Source organism: Phalangium opilio, unplaced genomic scaffold (assembly GCF_054372755.1).
Source record: "Phalangium opilio isolate 3A_F unplaced genomic scaffold, DU_Popi_V2 ptg000352l_1, whole genome shotgun sequence".
Lineage (NCBI taxonomy): Eukaryota > Metazoa > Arthropoda > Arachnida > Opiliones > Phalangiidae > Phalangium > Phalangium opilio.
This window is the reverse complement of record NW_028324228.1, coordinates 5787952-5804534: the sequence shown is the minus strand read 5'-3', so window position 1 is coordinate 5804534 and position 16583 is coordinate 5787952. Positions and strand designations below refer to the sequence as shown.

General features: G+C 41.9%; 2 non-coding genes across 2 annotated transcripts; both read left to right on the top strand.

The window, feature by feature from the left end:
- Positions 1-12484: 12484 nt before the first annotated feature.
- On the top strand, positions 12485-12557 carry TRNAI-GAU (transfer RNA isoleucine (anticodon GAU)). Its single transcript has one exon. It is a non-coding gene; the product is annotated as a tRNA-Ile (tRNA).
- Positions 12558-14538: 1981 nt separating this feature from the next.
- On the top strand, positions 14539-14611 carry TRNAK-CUU (transfer RNA lysine (anticodon CUU)). Its single transcript has one exon. It is a non-coding gene; the product is annotated as a tRNA-Lys (tRNA).
- Positions 14612-16583: the final 1972 nt, after the last annotated feature.

The following is a 16583-nucleotide window of genomic DNA, read 5'->3' as shown; positions in this document are numbered from 1 at the left end:
GTGCATCTCTGGCCGAGAAACGTCAATTTTGAAAATGGTATTAAAAATCGAGGTACATTTTTATTTATTGATCAATCGAGATGAAATCACTTTTAATGAGTATTTTATAGATATTTAAGCTGAATTCGGTAAATTATTTGTACAGAAAAAAATGCATTTTAAAGTTTTCCGAAAAAATCGCTTGTTTTTTTTCTTCAAGATACAAAATCCGTGACAACGATTTCTTATTGAAAATTGAATTTAAACAGTTTTTTGAATGAATATCGTTACATTTGCTTGAATTTAAGCAAAAAGTACAAAAATAATGGTTTCAGTGGTTATATTTGAAAATAGTGAAAAAATACTCAAAATGTGCTTCTCTGGCCGAGAAACGTCAATTTTGAAAATGGTATTAAAAATCAAGGTACATTTTTATTTATTGATCAATCGAGATGAAATCACTTTTAATGAGTATTTTATAGATATTTAAGCTGAATTCGGTAAAAAAATTGTCCAGAAAAAAATGCATTCAAAAGTGTACCGAAAAAATCGCATGTTTTTTTTCTTCAAGATACAAAATCCGTGACAATGATTTCTTGTTGAAAATTGGATTTAAACAGTTTTTGAATGAATATCGTTACATATGCTTGAATTAAAGCAAAAAGTACAAAAATAATGGTTTTAGTGGTTATATTTGAAAAAAGTGAAAAAATACTCAAAATATGCTTCTCCGGCCGAGAAACGTCGATTTTGAAAATGTTATTAAAAATCGAGGTACATTTTTATTTATTGATCAATCGAGATGAAATCACTTTTAATGAGTATTTTATAGATATTTAAGCTGAATTAGGTTAAAAATTTGTCCAGAAAAAAATGCATTTTAAAGTTTTCCGAAAAAATCGCTTGTTTTTTTTTCTTCAAGATACAAAATCCGTGACAACGATTTCTTATTGAAAATTGAATTTAAACAGTTTTTTGAATGAATATCGTTACATTTGCTTGAATTTAAGCAAAAAGTACAAAAATAATGGTTTCAGTGGTTATATTTGAAAATAGTGAAAAAATACTCAAAATGTGCTTCTCTGGCCGAGAAACGTCAATTTTGAAAATGGTATTAAAAATCGAGGTACATTTTTATTTATTGATCAATCGAGATGAAATCACTTTAAATGAGTATTTTATAGATATTTAAGCTGAATTCGGTAAAAAATTTGTACAGAAAAAAATGCATTTTAAAGTTTTCCGAAAAAATCGCTTGTTTTTTTTTCTTCAAGATACAAAATCCGTGACAACGATTTCTTATTGAAAATTGAATTTAAACAGTTTTTTGAATGAATATCGTTACATTTGCTTGAATTTAAGCAAAAAGTACAAAAATAATGGTTTCAGTGGTTATATATGAAAATAGTGAAAAAATACTCAAAATGTGCTTCTCTGGCCGAGAAACGTCAGTTTTGAAAATGGTATTAAAAATCAAGGTACATTTTTATTTATTGATCAATCGAGATGAAATCACTTTTAATGAGTATTTTATAGATACTTAAGCTGAATTCGGTAAAAAAATTGTCCAGAAAAAAATGCATTCAAAAGTGTACCGAAAAAATCGCATGTTTTTTTTTCTTCAAGATACAAAATCCGTGACAACGATTTCTTATTGAAAATTGAATTTAAACAGTTTTTTGAATGAATATCGTTACATTTGCTTGATTTAAAGCAAAAAGTACAAAAATAATGGTTTCAGTGGTTCTATTTGAAAATAGTGAAAAAATACTCAAAATGTGCATCTCTGGCCGAGAAACGTCAATTTTGAAAATGGTATTAAAAATCGAGGTACATTTTTATTTATTGATCAATCGAGATGAAATCACTTTTAATGAGTATTTTATAGATATTTAAGCTGAATTCGGTTAAAGATTTTTCCAGAAAAAAATGCATTCAAAAGTGTACCGAAAAAATCGCATGTTTTTTTTCTTCAAGATACAAAATCCGTGACAACGATTTCTTATTGAAAATTGAATTTAAACAGTTTTTTGAATGAATATCGTTACATTTGCTTGAATTAAAGCAAAAAGTACAAAAATAATGGTTTCAGTGGTTATATTTGAAAATAGTGAAAAAATACTCTTAATGTGCTTCTCTGGCCGAGAAACGTCGATTTTGAAAATGTTAATAAAAATCGAGGTACATTTTTATTTATTGATCAATCGAGATGAAATCACTTTTAATGAGTATTTTATAGGTATTTAAGCTGAATTCGGTAAAAAATTTGTCCAGAAAAAAATGCATTCAAAAGTGTACCGAAAAAATCGCATGTTTTTTTTCTTCAAGATACAAAATCCGTGACAACGATTTCTTATTGAAAATTGAATTTAAACAGTTTTTTGAATGAACATCGTTACATTTGCTTGAATTAAAGCAATGGTGTGCAGTTTTATAAGAAACGTAAAAAGTCAAGGTTTTTCCAGAATACCTAACGAACATTTATCTTTTGGGCTTCCGTGGCGCAGTGGTTAGCGCGTTCGGCTGTTAACCGAAAGGTTGGTGGTTCGAGCCTACCCGGGAGCGGTGTTGTGAGGTCTCAGATGTAACGTAAAAAGTCAGAGTTTTTCCAGAATACCTGACGACAAATTAATTTCCGGGCTTCCGTGGCGTAATGGTTAGCGCGTTCGGCTGTTAACCGAAAGGTTTGTGGTTCAAGCCCACTCGGGAACCTTGGTTTTAAGTTTTATAAGTAACGTAAAAAGTCAAAGTTTTTCCACAATACCTGACGACAATTTAATTTTTAGGCTTCCCTGGCGCGATGGTTAGGTTAGCGCGTTCGGCTGTTAACCGAAAAGTTGGTGGTTCGAGCCCATCCGGGAGCGGTGTTTTGAGGTATAAGATGTGACGTAAATTGTCAAAGTTTTTCCACAATACCTGACGACCATTTAATTTCCTGGCTTCCGTTTTGCAATGGTTAGCGCGTTCGGCTGTTAACCGAAAGGTTGGTGGTTCGAGCCCATCCGGGAGCGGTGTTGTGAAATCTCAGATGTAACGTAAAAGTCAAAGTTTTTCCGCAATACCTGACGAGTATTTAATTTTTGGGCTTCCGTGGCACAGTGGTTAGCACGTTGAGCTTTTTTATCCGAAAGGTTGGTGGTTCGAGCCCACCCGGTAGCGTAGGTGTGAATTTTTGTAAGTAACGTGAAAAGTCAAAGTTTTTCCACAATACCAGACGACCACTTTATGTCTGATCTTCCGTGGCTCAATGGTTATCGCGTTTGGGTGTTAACCGAAAGGTTGGTGGTTCGAGCCCACCCGGGAGCGGTGTTGTGAGGTGTCAGATTTAATGCAAAATATAAAAGTTTTACCACAATACCTGACGACCATTTAATTTTTAGTCTTCCGTGGCACAAGGGTTAGCGCGCTCAGCTGTTAATGAAAAGGCTGGTGGTTCAAGCCCATCCGGGAGCGGTGTTGTGAGGTCTCAGATGTAACGTAAAAACCAAAGTTTTTCCGCAATACTTGACTACCATTTAACTTTTGGGCTTCCGTGGCGCAGTGGTTAGCGCGTTGAGCATTTAACCGAAAGGTTGGTGGTTCGAGCCCACCCGGGAGTGGTGTTGTGAGGTGTCAGATGTAACGCAAAATATAAAAGTTTTTCCACAATACCTGACGACCATTTAATTTTTAGGCTTCCTTGGCGCAATGGTTAGCGCGTTCAGCTGTTAATCAAAGGGTTGGTGGTTCAAGCCCATCCGAAGGCGGAGTTGTGAGGTCTCAGATGTAACGTAGAAAGTAAGAGTTTTTCCACAATACCTGACGACCATTTAATTTCCGGGCTTCCTTGGCGCAATGGTTAGCGTGTTTGGCTGTTAACCGAAAGGTTTGTGGTTCAAGCCCACCCAGGAACATTAATGTAACAGTTTTATAAGTAACGAAAAATTTCAAAGTTTTTCCACAATACCTGAAGACCATATAACCTTTGGGCTTCCGTTGCGCAATGGTTAGCGCGTTCGGCTGTTAACCGAAAGGTTGGTGGTTCGAGCCCATCCGGGAGCGGTGTTGTGAGGTGTCACATGTAACGCAAAATATGAAAGTTTTTCCACAATACCTGACGACCATTTAATTTTTAGACTTCCGTGGTACAATGGTTAGTGCGCTCAGCTGTTAATCAAAAGGCTGGTGGTTCAAGCCCATCCGGGAGCGGGGTTGAGGTCTCAGATGTAACGTAAAAAGTCATAATTTTTCCACAATACCTAACGACCATTTAATTTCCGGGCTTCTGTTGCGCAATGGTTAGCGCGTTCGTCTGTTAACCGAAAGGTTGGTGGTTCAAGCCCATCCGGGAACTTTTGTGTAAAGTTTTATAAGTAACGTAAAAAGTCAAAGTTTTTCCACAATACCTAACGAACATTTAATTTTTGGGCCTCTGTGGCGCAGTGGTTAGCGCGTTCAGCTTTTAACCAAAAGGTTGGTGGTTCGAGCCCCCCCCCGGGAGCGTAGTTGTGAGGTGTCAGATTTAATGCAAAATATAAAAGTTTTACCACAATACCTGACGACCATTTAATTTTTAGTCTTCCGTGGCACAAGGGTTAGCGCGCTCAGCTGTTAATGAAAAGGCTGGTGGTTCAAGCCCATCCGGGAGCGGTGTTGTGAGGTCTCAGATGTAACGTAAAAACCAAAGTTTTTCCGCAATACTTGACTACCATTTAACTTTTGGGCTTCCGTGGCGCAGTGGTTAGCGCGTTGAGCATTTAACCGAAAGGTTGGTGGTTCGAGCCCACCCGGGAGTGGTGTTGTGAGGTGTCAGATGTAACGCAAAATATAAAAGTTTTTCCACAATACCTGACGACCATTTAATTTTTAGGCTTCCTTGGCGCAATGGTTAGCGCGTTCAGCTGTTAATCAAAGGGTTGGTGGTTCAAGCCCATCCGAAGGCGGAGTTGTGAGGTCTCAGATGTAACGTAGAAAGTAAGAGTTTTTCCACAATACCTGACGACCATTTAATTTCCGGGCTTCCTTGGCGCAATGGTTAGCGTGTTTGGCTGTTAACCGAAAGGTTTGTGGTTCAAGCCCACCCAGGAACATTAATGTAACAGTTTTATAAGTAACGAAAAATTTCAAAGTTTTTCCACAATACCTGAAGACCATATAACCTTTGGGCTTCCGTTGCGCAATGGTTAGCGCGTTCGGCTGTTAACCGAAAGGTTGGTGGTTCGAGCCCATCCGGGAGCGGTGTTGTGAGGTGTCACATGTAACGCAAAATATGAAAGTTTTTCCACAATACCTGACGACCATTTAATTTTTAGACTTCCGTGGTACAATGGTTAGTGCGCTCAGCTGTTAATCAAAAGGCTGGTGGTTCAAGCCCATCCGGGAGCGGGGTTGAGGTCTCAGATGTAACGTAAAAAGTCATAATTTTTCCACAATACCTAACGACCATTTAATTTCCGGGCTTCTGTTGCGCAATGGTTAGCGCGTTCGTCTGTTAACCGAAAGGTTGGTGGTTCAAGCCCATCCGGGAACTTTTGTGTAAAGTTTTATAAGTAACGTAAAAAGTCAAAGTTTTTCCACAATACCTAACGAACATTTAATTTTTGGGCCTCTGTGGCGCAGTGGTTAGCGCGTTCAGCTTTTAACCAAAAGGTTGGTGGTTCGAGCCCCCCCGGGAGCGTAGTTGTTAAGTTTTATAAGTAACATAAAAAGTCAAAATTTTTCCACAATACTTGACAACATTTTAAATTCTAAGCTTCCGTGGCGCATTGCTTAGTGCGTTCGGCCGTTAACCGAAAGGTTGGTGGTTCGAGCCCATCCGGGAGCGGTGTTGTGAGGTCTAAGATGTGACGTAAAAATTCAAAGTTTTTCCACAATACCTGAAGACCATTTAATTTCCGGGCTTCCGTGGCGCAATGGTTAGCGCGTTCGGCTGTTAACCGAAAGTTTGGTGGTTTGAGACCACTCTGGAGCGTTAGTGTGAAGTGTTTTAAGTAACGTTAAAAGTCCAAGTTTTTCCACAATACCCGACGACCATTTAATTTTTAGGCTTCCGTGGCGCAATGGTTAGCGTGTTCGGCTGTTAATCAAAAGGTTGGTGGTTCAAGCCCATCCGGGAGCGGTGTTGAGAGGTCTAAGATGTAACGTAGAATGTCAGAGTTTTTCCACAATACCTGACGACCATTTAATTTCCGGGCTTCCGTGGCGCAATGGTTATCGCGTTTTGCTGTTAACCGAAAGGTTGGTTGTTCGAGCCCACCCGGGAACGTTTGTGTAAAGTTTTATCTCACCAAAAACATCTCTGTAAAAATATGCCAAGTTGATTGGCCGTAAAAAGAATTGAGATCTAAAATACGGCCAAGTTATTATCTCCAGGTGAACCAACATTTTATTCGACTTAAAACTTCTCAAGAATGTTTTTCTGACTTGGCCATTTGCATATGAAGGATTCGTTTAATTCCAGATATGGATTGAAATTAAAATATTTAATCAAATTGGTTAAATATTCTTGATGAGCCTTTGTGGTTAAACTTGTAATTTCCGTTATTAACCTTCACGGGTGCAAAGAAGAAGTTTGTAATGCTAATGGCCAAGTCAGAAAAACATTCTTGAGAAGTTTTAAGTCGAATAAAATGTTGATTCACCTGGAGATAATAACTTTGCCGTATTTTAGATCTCACTTCATTTTACGGCCAAACAACTTGGCATATTTTTACAGAGATGTTTTTGGTGAGATTTCACTCCTTTTTGTACGTGTATGTTCTTGTAGATTTATAGAAGTAGGATTATGAAGTGAAATAAACATTCGTTCATTTAAATTTTTATTTGTTCTTTCCAAGAGTTTCACTTGGCTTTTCCTTTTTCAACTTTTTTGCATTCAACTTTCTTTTTTTTTCTCAGGCTGTGATAATTGGTAACCGTATTTCTATTCGAAGAACACAATATTGTGGCAAGTAACACTTTTAATCAACAGTATAGATTTAAGAAAAACTAAATGAATCAAAACACGCTTAGAACCATTTCTGACGAAATGAAAAGGAAATGAGTAAAAAATTTAATTACTAAAATATTATGTAAAAAACATAAATTTTGCAATAATACGAAAGAATCATATTAGTAAAAAATATTAATATTAAAAGAGGAAAAATCTAAATCTATATAAATCAAAGTCCTGACTGACTGACTGACTGACAGACTGACTGATAATCAACGCCCAGCCCAAACCGCTTGCCCTAGAAGGCTGAAACTTTGCAGGAACGTTACTCATAAGTAGTAGGCGCGTACTAAGAAAGTTTTTTCCAATCCACCGCCATCTTAAAAAATGGCGCCCAGAAATGTAAAAAATCTTTTCTATGTAACAACGTCCGCGCGTTTCAACCGATTTCGCAAATAATTAGTACACCGCTTTCCTTTATCCTATAGACGGGCTGAATGGTCTTTTGGGTCCGATTTGTTGCCATCTTTTTAAATGGCGGCCAGAAATTTCAAATCCCTTCTTTATGGAATAATGTCCGCGTGAAAAGTAATAAAAAAATGTTCCAACGGGCTGACGGGCAACGCCGAGTGCCTTCGCTTTTAGGGTGCTACAAAAAATTGGTCATCAGTAAAATCTGCCCATTCTTAGTATCATTTTGATGGAAGTTCTTATTATACGCGAGCGACGCCGCGGGTAACAGCTAGTTAAATTATAATGTCCTATTACGAGGGGATATAAATTATAAAACCCCCATTTCAGGGGCTAACAGGGGAAAATTCCCGCTTTTGTGACTTTTTCCTTTCTTTGTATGCTAAGTCCTACTTGTATGCCAAATTTTATCATTCCCGCAACACCGGAAGTGCCATAGAGGTTTAGATCATGACTCTAATTTTCAACCCCCATTTCAGGGGCTAAAAGGGGGAAACTCCCGCTTTTGGGACTTTTCCCTTTGCTTGTATGCTAAGTGGTACAAGTATGCCAAATTTCATCATTCTAGCACCACCGGAAATGCCCTAGAGGTTTAGATGATGTGTCAGTCATTCAGTTAGTCAGTCAGTCAGTCAGTCTCATAATGTGTCATTTTCACATAGGATTATCACAGAAACCAAATGAGTTAGAAAGCTGGAAGTTGGAGGACTTCCTAGGATTAACACTGTGCCCTTGAGGTGCAAATATGAGTGGTTTACTATTCCCCAGTACCGAGTTAAGAGGGGGTCAAAATGAGGCTGAAATGTTTCGGGTAAAGGATTGCTGGTAGTGCACGACAACTTGGCGGGTCCACTGCCGTGCACCCAGATAAGTAACGTAAAAAGTCAAAGTTTTTCCACAATACCTGAAGACCATATAACTTTTGGGCTTCCGTTGCGCAAAGGATAGTGCGTTCGGCTGTTAACCGAAAGGTTGGTGGTTCGAGCCCACCCGGGAGCAGTGTTGTAAGGTGTCAGATGTAATGCAAAATATAAAAGTTTTTCCGCAATACCTGACGACCATTTAATTTTTAGACTTCCGTGGCACAATGGTTAGCGCGCTCAGCTGTTAATCAAAAGGCTGGTGGTTCAAGCCCATCCGGGAGCGGTGTTGTGAGGTCTCAGATGTAACGTAATAAGTCATAATTTTTCCACAATACCTAACGACCATTTAATTTCCGGGCTTTGTTGCGCAATGGTTAGCGCGTTCGGCTGTTAACCGAAAGGTTGGTGGTTCAAGCCCATCCGGGAACTGTAGTGTAAAGTTTTATAAGTAACATAAAAAGTCAAAATTTTTCCACAAAACTTGACAACATTTTAAATTCTAAGCTTCTGTGGCGCATTGCTTAGTGCGTTCGGCCGTTAACCGAAAGGTTGGTGGTTCGAGCCCATCCGGGAGCGGTGTTGTGAGGTCTAAGATGTGACATAAAAAGTCAAAGTTTTTCCACAATACCTGAAGACCATTTAATTTCCGGGCTTCCGTGGCGCAATGGTTTGCGCGTTCGGCTGTTAACCGAAAGTTTGGTGGTTTGAGACCGCTCTGGAGCGTTAGTGTGAAGTGTTTTAAGTAACTTTAAAAGTCCAAGTTTTTCCACAATAACCGACGACCATTTAATTTTTAGGCTTCCGTGGCGCAGTGGTTAGCGCATTCAGCTGTTAGCCGAAAGGTTGGTGGTTCGAGCCCATCCGGGAGCGGTGTTGAGAGGTCTCAGATGTAACGTAGAAAGTCAGAGTTTTTCCACAATACCTGACGGCCATCTCATTTCCGGGCTTCCGTGGCGCAATGGTTATCGCGTTTTGCTGTTATCCGAAAGGTTGGTGGTTCAAGCCCACCCGGGAACGTTTGTGTAAAGTTTTATAAGTAACGTAAAAAGTCAAAGTTTTTCCACAATACCTGAAGACCATATATCTTTTGGGCTTCCGTTGCGCAATGGTTAGCGCGTTCGGCCGTTAACCGAAAGGTTGGTCGTTCGAGCCCATCCGGGAGCGGTGTAGTGAGGTATAAGATGTGACGTAAAAAGTCAAAGTTTTTCCACAATACCTGACGACCATTTAATTTTTAGGCTTCCGTGGCGCAATGGTTAGCGTGTTCAGCTGTTAATCAAAAGGTTGGTGGTTCAAGCCCACCCGGGAACGGTTTTGTAAAGATTTATAAGTAACGTAAAAAGCCAAAGTTTTTCCACAATACCTGACGACCATTTAATTTTTAGGCTTCTGTGGCGCGATGGTTAGGTTAGCGCGTTCGGCTGTTAACTGAAAGGTTGGTGGTTCGAGCCCACCCAGGAGCGGTGTTGTGAGATCTCACATGTAACGTAAAAATCCAAAGTTTTTCCACAATACCTGACGAACATTTAATTTTTGGGCTTCCGTGAAGCAATGGTTAGCGCGTTCGGCTGTTATCCGAAAGGTTGGTGGTTCGAGCCCATCCGGGAGCGGTGTTGTGAGGTCTCAGATGTAACGTAAAAAGTCAAAATTTTTCCGCAATACCAGACGAATATTTAATTTTTGGGCTTCCGTTTCGGGTGTTAACCGAAAGGTTGGTGGTTCAAGCCCACCCGGGAACGTTTGTGTAAAGTTTTATAAGTAACGTAAAAAGTCAAAGTTTTTCCGCAATACCTGACGACCAATTATTTTCCGGGCTTCCGTGGCGCAATGGTTAGCGCGTTCGGATGTTAAACGAAAGGTTGGTGGTTCGAGCCCATCCGGGAACGGTGTAGTGAGGTATAATATGTGACGTAAAAAGTCAAAGTTTTTCCGCAATACCTGACGACCATTTAATTTTTAGGCTTCCGTGGCGCAATGGTTAGCGTGTTCAGCTGTTAATCAAAAGGTTGGTGGTTCAAGCCCACCCGGGAACGGTGTTGTGAGATCTCAGATGTAACGTAAAAAGTCAGAGTTTTTCCACAATACCTGACGGCCATTTAATATCCGGGCTTCCGTGGCGCAATGGTTAGCGCGTTTGTCTGTTATCCGAAAGGTTGGTGGTTCAAGCCCACCCGGGAACGTTGGTGTTAAGTTTTATAAGTAACGTAAAAAGTCAAAGTTTTTCCACAATGCCTGACAAACATTTATCTTTTGGGCTTCCGTGGCGCATTGGTTATTTCGTTCAGCTGTTACCCGAAAGGTTGGTGGTTCAAGCCCACCCGGGAGCGGTGTTGTGAGGTGTCAGATGTAACGCAAAATATAAAAGTATTTCCACAATACCTGACGACCATTCAATTTTTAGGCTTCCGTGGCGCAATGGTTGGCGCTTTCGGCTGTTAACCGAAAGGTTGGTGGTTCGAGCCCATCCGGGAACTTTAGTGTAAAGTTTTATAAGTAACGAAAAATGACGAAGTTTTACCACAAAACCTGAAGACCATATACCTTTTGGGCTTCCGTTGCGCAATGGTTAGCGCGTTCGGCCGTTAACCGAAAGGTTGGTGGTTCAAGCCCACCCGGGAACGGTGTTGTGAGATCTCAGATGTAACGTAGAAAGTCAGAGTTTTTCCACAATACCTGACGGCCATTAAATTTCCGGGCTTCCGTGGCGCAATGGTTAGCGCGTTTGGCTGTTATCCGAAAGGTTGGTGGTTCATGCCCACCCGGGAACGTTGGTGTTAAGTTTTATAAGTAACGTAAAAAGTCAAAGTTTTTCCACAATGCCTGACAAACATTTAACTTTCGGGCTTCCGTGGCGCATTGGTTAGCTCGTTCAGCTGTTACCCGAAAGGTTGGTTGTTCAAGCCCACCCGGGAGCGGTGTTGTGAGGTGTCAGATGTAACGCAAAATATAAAAGTATTTCCACAATACCTGACGACCATTTTATTTCTAAGCTTCCGTGGCGCAATGGTTAGCGCGTTCGACTGTTAACCGAAAGGTTGGTGGTTCGAGCCGGCCGGGAACGTTGGTGTGGGGTTTTATAAGCAACGAAAAATGACGAAGTTTTACCACAATACCTGAAGACCATATACCTTTTGGGCTTCCGTTGCGCAATGGTTAGCGCGTTCGGCCGTTAACCGAAAGGTTGGTGGTTCAAGCCCACCCGGGAACGGTGTTGTGAGATCTCAGATGTAACGTAGAAAGTCAGAGTTTTTCCACAATACCTGACGGCCATTAAATTTCCGGGCTTCCGTGGCGCAATGGTTAGCGCCTTTGGCTGTTATCCGAAAGGTTGGTGGTTCAAGCCCACCCGGGAACGTTGGTGTTAAGTTTTATAAGTAACGTAAAAAGTCAAAGTTTTTCCACAATGCCTGACAAACATTTAACTTTTGGGCTTCTGTGGCGCATTGGTTAGCTCGTTCAGCTGTTACCCGAAAGGTTGGTGGTTCAAGCCCACCCGGGAGCGGTGTTGTGAGGTCTCAGATGTAACGTAAAAAGTCAAAATTTTTCCGCAATACCTGACGAATATTTATTTTTTGGGCTTCCGTTTCGGGTGTTAACCGAAAGGTTGGTGGGTTCAAGCCCAACCGGGAACGTTTGCGTAAAGTTTTATAAGTAACGTAAAAAGTCAGTTTTTACACAATACCTGACAACATTTTATTCTAAGCTTCCGTGGCGCAAAATATAGCTCGTTCGGCTGTTAACCGAAAGGTGGGTGGTTCGAGCCCACCCGGGAACGTTGGTGTGCAGTTTTATAAGAAACGTAAAAAGTCAAAGTTTTTCCAAAATACCTGACAACATTTTATTCTAAGCTTCCGTGGCGCAATAGTTAGCGCGTTCGGCTGTTAACCGAAAGGTTGGTGGTTCGAGCCCACCCGGGAACGTTGGTGTGCAGTTTTATAAGTAACGAAAAATGCCAAAGTTTGTCCACAATACCTGAAGACCATATAACTTTTGAGCTTCCGTTGCGCAATGGTTAGTGCGTTCGGCTGTTAACCGAAAGTCTGGTGGTTCGAGCCCATCCAAGAGCGTTGTTGTAAGGTCTCAGATGAACCGTAAAAAGTCATAATTTTTCCACAATACCTGACGACCAGTTAATTTCTGGGCTTCTGTGGCGCAGTGGTTAGCGCGTTCGGCTGTTAACCGTAAGGTTGGTGGCTAAAGCCCACCCGGGAACATTGGTGTAAAGTTTTTCCACAACACCTGAAGACCATATATCTTTTGGGCTTCCGTTGCGCAATGCTTAGTGCGTTCGGCTGATAACCGAAAGGTTGGTGGTTCGAGTCCATCCGGGAGCGGTGTTGTGAGCTCTCAGATGTGACGTAAAAATCAAAGTTTTTCCACAAAACCTGACGACCACTTAATTTCCGGGCTTCTGTGGCGCCATGGTTAGCGCGTTCGGCTGTTAACCGAAAGGTTGGTGGTTAGAGACCACGCTGGAGCGTTAGTAAGAAGTGTTATAAGTAACGTAAAAAGTCAAAGTTTTTCCACAATTCCTGACAACATTTTAAATTCTAAGCTTCTGTGTCGCAATGCTTAGTGCGTTCCGCTGTTAACCGAAAGGTTGGTGATTCGAGCCCATCCGGGAGCGGTGTTGTGAGCTCTCAGATGTGACGTAAAAATCAAAGTTTTTCCACAAAACCTGACGACCACTTAATTTCCGGGCTTCTGTGGCGCAATGGTTAGCGCGTTCGGCTGTTATCCAAAAAAGCTTCTGGCTAAAGCCCACCCGGGATCGTCAGTGTTAAGTTTTATAAGTAACGTAAAAAGTCAAAGTTTTTCCATATTACCTGAAGACCATATATCTTTGGGCTTCCGTTGCGCAATGGTTAGCGCATTCGGCTGTTAACCGAAAGGTTGGTGGTTCGAGCCCATCCGGAGCGGTGTTGTGAGGTCTCGGATGTAACGTAAAAAGTCAAAGTTTTTGCACAATACCTGACGACCATATAATTTCCGGTCTTCCGTGGCGCAATAGTTAGCGCGTTTGGCTGTTAACCGAAAAGTTGGTGGTTCAAGCCCACCCGGAAACGGTTGTGTAAAGTTTTATAAGTAACGTAAAAAGCCAAAGTTTTTCCACAATACCTGACGACCATTTAACTTTTGGGCTTCCGTGGCGCATTGGTTAGCTCGTTCAGCTGTTACCCGAAAGGTTGGTGGTTCAAGCCCACCCGGGAGCGGTGTTGTGAGGTATAAGATATGACGTAAAAAGTTAAAGTTTTTCCACAATGCCTGAAGACCATATATTTTTGGGCTTCCGTTGCGCAATGGTTAGCGCGTTCGGCTGTAAACCGAAAGGTTGGTTAATCGAGCCCATCCAGGAGCGGTGTTGTGAGGTCTCAGATGTGACGAAAAAAGTCAAAGTTTTTCCACAATAGATGACGACCACTTAATTTCCCGGCTTCTGTGGCGCCATGGTTAGCGCGTTCGGCTGTTAACCGAAGAGTGGGTGGTTCGAGCCCACGCGGGAGCGGTGTTGTCTGGTCTCAGATGTATTGTAAATAGTTAGAGTTTTTCCAGAATACCGGACGACAAATAAATTTCCGGGCTTCCGTTGCGCAATGGTTAGCGCGTTCGGCTGTTAACCGAAAGGTTTGTGGTTAGAGCCCACCCGGTAAAGTTGGTATTAAGTTTTATAAGTAACGTAAAAAGTCAAAGTTTTACGACAATGCCTGACGGACATTTAAAATTTGGGCTTCCGTGGCGCAATGGTTAGCGCGTTGGGCTGTTAACCGAATGGTTGGTGGTTCGAGCCCATCCGGGAGCGGTGTAGTGAGGTCTCAGATGTAACGTAAAAAGCCAAAGTTTTTCCACAATACCTGAAGACCATTTAATTTTTGGGATTCAGTGGCGCAATGGTTAGCGCGTTCGGCTGTTAACCGAAAGGTTGGTGGTTCGATCCCACCCGGGAGCGGTGTTATGAGGTGTCAGATGTAACGCAAAATATAAAAGTATTTCCACAATACCTGACGACCATCTAATTTTTAGGCTTCCATGGCGTAATGGCTGGCTCGTTCGGCTGTAATCCGAAAGGTTGGTGGTTCGAGCCCATTCGGGAACGGTGTAGTGCGGTCTCAGATGTAACGTAAAAAGCCAAAGTTTTTCCACAATACCTGACGACCATTTAATTTTTGGGCTTCTTTGGCGCAATGGTTAGCGCGTTCGGCTGTTAACCGAAAGGTTGGTGGTTCGAGCCCACCCGGGAGCGGTGTTGTGAGGTGTCAGATGTAACTTAAGAAGTCAAAGTTTTTCCACAATACCTGACGACCATTTATTTTTTGGGCTTCGGTGGTGCAATGGTTAGCGCGTTCGGCTCTTAACCGAAAGGTTGGTGGTTAGAGCCCACGCTGGAGCGTTAGTGTGACATGTTTTAAGTAACATAAAAAGTAAAAGTTTTTCCACCATACTTGACAACATTCTAAATTATAAGCTTCGGTTGCGCAATGGTTAGCGCGTTCGGCTGTTAACCGAAAGGTTGGTGGTTCGAGCCCACCCGGGAGCGGTGTTATGAGGTGTCAGATGTAACGCAAAATATAAAAGTATTTCCACAATACCTGACGACCATTTAATTTTTAGGCTTCCGTGGCGTAATGGCTGGCTCGTTCGGCGTTAATCCGAAAGGTTGGTGGTTCGAGCCCATCCGGGAGCGGTGTTGTGAGGTCTCAGATGTAACGTAAAAAGCCAAAGTTTTTCCACAATACCTGACGACCATTTAATTTTTGGGCTTCGGTGGTGCAATGGTTGGCGCGTTCGGCTCTTAACCGAAAGGTTGGTGGTTAGAGCCCACGCTGGAGCGTTAGTGTGACATGTTTTAAGTAACATAAAAAGTAAAAGTTTTTCCACCATACTTGACAACATTCTAAATTATAAGCTTCGGTGGCGCAATGGTTAGCGCGTTCGGCTGTTAACCGAAAGGTTGGTGGTTCGAGCCCACCCGGGAGCGGTGTTATGAGGTGTCAAATGTAACGCAAAATATAAAAGTATTTCTACAATACCTGACGGCCATTTAATTTTTAGGCTTCCGTGGCGTAATGGCTGGCTCGTTCGGCTGTAATCCGAAAGGTTGGTGGTTCGAGCCCATCCGGGAGCGGTGTTGTGAGGTCTCAGATGTAACGTAAAAAGCCAAAGTTTTTCCACAATACCTGACGACCATTTAATTTTTAGGCTTCTGTGGCGCGATGGTTAGGTTAGGGCAATCGGCTGTTAACCGAAAGGTTGGCGGTTAGATCCCACGCCGGAGAGTTAGTGTGAAATGTTTTAAGTAACATAAAAAGTCAAAGTTTTTCCACCATACTTGACAACATTTTAAATTATAAGCTTCCGTGGCGCAATGCTTAGTGCGTTCGGCCGTTAACCGATAGGTTGGTGGTTCGAACCCATCCGGGAGCGGTGTTGTGAGGTCTCAGATGTGACGTAAAAAGTCAAAGTTTTTCTACAATACCTGACGACCATTTAATTTTTGGGCTTCCGTTGCGCAATGGTTAGCGCGTTCGGCTGTTAACCGAAAGGTTGGTGGTTCGAGCCCATCCGGGAGCGGTGTAGTAAGGTCTCAGATGTAAAGTAAAAAGCCAAAGTTTTCCACAATACCTGACGACCATTTAATTTTTGGGCTTCGGTGGCGCAATGGTTAGCGCGTTCGGCTGTTAACCGAAAGGTTGGTGGTTCGAGCCCACCCGGGAGCGGTGTTGTGAGGTCTCAGATGTAACGTAAAAAGTCAGAGTTTTTCTACAATACCTGACATCAAATTAATTTCCTAGCTTCCGTGGCGTAATGGCTTGCGCGTTCTGCTGTAAACCGAAAAGTTGGTGGTTCAAGCCCATCCGGGAACGGTTGTGTTATGTTTTATAAGTAACGTAAAAATCAAAGTTTTTCCACAATACCTGACGGCCATTTAATTTTTAGGCTTCCGTGGCGCGATGGTTAGGTTAGTGCGTTCGGCTGTTAACCGAAAGGTTGGTGGTTAGAGCCTACGCTGGAGCGTTAGTGTGGAGTGTTATAAGTAACATAAAAAGTCAAAGTTTTACCACCATACTTGACAACATTTTAAATTATAAGCTTCGGTGGCGCAATGGTTATTGCGTTCGGCTGTCAACCGAAGGGTTGGTGGTTCGAGCCCAGCCGGGAGCGGTGTTGTGAGGTGTCAGATGTAGCTTAAAAAGTCAAAGTTTTTCCACAATACGTGACGGCCATTTAATTTTTAGGATTCTGTGGCGCGATGGTTAGGTTAGGGCGTTCGGCTGTTAACCGAAAGGTTGGTGGTTAGATCCCACGCTGGAGCGTTAGTGTGAAATGTTTTAAGTAACATAAAAAGTCAAAGTTTTCCACCA